The following is a 2,830-nucleotide window of genomic DNA, read 5'->3' on the forward strand; positions in this document are numbered from 1 at the left end:
GAAAATCAAACACCAACAGTTTGCTGTTGGCAAGTAAGATACCTTGGAGAGTGACCTATTCTAAAACTCAGGAACACAGGGAAGGCTAAAACCTGAGCGTAGGATTAGGAACTTCAAGAAAAACTATCCAGCAAACTAACTCTCACCCTAAAGATAAAGTAATAGCAGAGGAATGAAGCCGGTGGTACACTGAAGACAAACCCGGCAACAGCAAAACAGAAAACCAGCTCCACTCCTGACAAGTTTGACACAACCTTCTCCCACATACACAATAATGGTAGGAGAAAAAAAAACATGCCTGCCAATTTTCAGGCATAAATACTACTTACCTGATTTCTTACTGTTCTACACACTCTCTGGCAATTAATAGAACGTTAGGAAAGTGCTCACTTTGGCAGTACATTCACTAAAATTGGAATGATACGAGAAGATTAACATGGCTCCTGTGCAAGGATGACAGACAAATTCATGAAGCATTTCATTAAAAAAGAGAGAAAGAGACATATAAAAGCAAGAAAAAATGAACTCACTGTCAAAAAACAATGCAACCAAAAGAACAAGATTCAAGAGATAATGTAGACATTAAAATTATCTGACAAGTAACTTAAAATAACTACAATTAATAGGGTTCTAGTGGGAAAAAATTAACAACATGCATAAAAAGACAGCATTTCAGCAGAGAAATGGAAATTATAAGAAATTAATGGAAATACTAGAAATAAAACATGGTAACAGAGATAAAGATTCCTTTCATCGCACTCAAAACATCAAGGAAAGTCAGTGAAATTGAATGTAGGTCAATAGAAATTATCCAAATTGAAGGACAAAAAGAAAAAAAGTTGGTAAATAAAAATGGCTCAGAGCACCCAAGAGCTGTGGTATCATATCAAACGGTCTACCCTATGTAGAATGGTAATCCTACATAGGGTTGGGGGTGGGGTTGGGGGTGAAAATGACAGAGAAAAGAAAGAAACCAAATAAATATTTGGAGAGTTAACATTGGTTGAAGATGGTTAACATTTTTCCAAAATAATGTAAGACATGAAGCCACAGATCTGAGAAGGTCAGAGAACCATAAGCAGGATAAATAAGAGCAACAAAAATAAAACCACCTGGATACATCATATTCAAAGTGCTAAAAGTGAACACTAAAGGGATAATCTTAGAGACAACCAGATGTAAAAAGACATTTTACATATAGAGCAACAAATATAAGAATTAGAGTAGACTATTCATCAGGAATTATGCAAGCTAGAAAAGAATGGAAAGAAACATTTAAAGTGCTGAAAAAATTGTCAAACCAGAATTTTATATGTTACAGAACTATCTTTCATACATAAAGAAGAAATAAAGATTTTCAGACAAATATAAACAGAAGTATTAGAGAAATTTCTTCAGAAAGAATCAGAGTGAGACAGAAATTTAAGTCTACACAAAGAAATGACAAAGATAAAAGACTTTTTTTCCTTATTTTAATTGCTCTAAAAGATAGCCAACTATTTAAAGCAAATAATAGAAAGACTACTTTGCGTTTACAACATGTGTAAAGGTGAAATATAAGAAAATGATAGAACAACAGATTGGAGGGAGGAATTGGAGTGTACTGTTGTAAAGTTCTAACATTACATGTGAGTGATATAATGTTATTTGAAGGTAAACTGTGATTAATTGAGACATGCATTATAAATTCTATGCCAACCACTAAAAAGTTAAAAAGAAGTATAAGTAAACCAACGGTAGAGATAATATTGAGTCAAAAAAAAAATACCCAATTCGGCCGGGTGTGGTACTGTAATCCCAGCACTTTTGGAGGCCAAGGCGGGCAGATCACAAGGTCAGGAGTTCGAGACCAGCCTGGCCAGTATGGTGAAACCCCATGCCTACTTAAAAATACAAAAATTAGCTGGGCATGGTGGCACGTGCCTGTAGTCCCAGTTACTCAGGAGGCTAAAGCAGGAGAACTGCTTGAACTCGGGAGGCAGAGGTTGCACTGAGTTGAGATCGCACCACTGCATTCCAGCCTCCAGTCTGGGCGACGGAGTGAGACTCTGTCTCAACAACAACAACAAAAAAAAAACAACAATAAAAAACCCCCCACAAATTCAAGAGCAGACAGAAAAAGACAGAAAGAGAATAAAGGACTAATTAAATAAATAGCAGACAACTAGCAAGATGATAGATTTAAATCTGACAATACCAATAATTTAATTTAATGTAAATGATGTAAACACAACTAAATAAAAGAGTATGTTATACTTTTTTTTAAGTCAAATCTATTGGGAAAACAAAATGGTGCAGCCACTATGAGAAACAGTTTGGCAGTTCCTCAAAAAGTTAGAAATAGAGTTACCGCATGACTCAGCCATTCTACTCCTATGTATATGCCCAAGAGAAGGGAAAACATATGTTCACACAAAAAGCTGTACATGAATGTTCATAGCAGCATTATTCAAAATAGCCAGAAAGTGAAAACAACCCAAGTGCCTATCAACTGATGAACTGGATAATTTATGTAATATATCCATACAATGAATCTTGTTCAACCATAAGAAGCAAAAGAATGATACATGCTACAACATAGATGAACCCTCAAAACATGCTGAAAGAAGACAGACACAATAGGTCACATATTGTACATTGCATTTATATGAAATATCCGTAATATGAAAATCTATAGAGAAATAAAGTAAATTAGTGATTGCCAGGGGTTGAAGCAAGGGGAGAATTGGAATTGACTGCCAACAGGTACAAGTTTCTTCTTGGGGTGATGGAAATGTTCTGGGATTAAACAGAGATGACAGCTGTACAACATCGTGAATAGTCTAAAAAC

General features: G+C 35.3%; 1 non-coding gene across 1 annotated transcript; it reads left to right on the forward strand.

Moving 5' to 3' along the window:
* Nucleotides 1-382: 382 nt before the first annotated feature.
* Nucleotides 383-488, forward strand: LOC115835606. Its single transcript, XR_004030644.1, has one exon. It is a non-coding gene; the product is annotated as a U6 spliceosomal RNA (small nuclear RNA).
* The last annotated feature ends 2,342 nt before the right edge of the window (nucleotides 489-2,830 follow it).

The sequence above is a fragment of the Nomascus leucogenys genome, chromosome 6 (assembly GCF_006542625.1).
Source record: "Nomascus leucogenys isolate Asia chromosome 6, Asia_NLE_v1, whole genome shotgun sequence".
Taxonomy (NCBI): Eukaryota; Metazoa; Chordata; class Mammalia; order Primates; family Hylobatidae; genus Nomascus; species Nomascus leucogenys.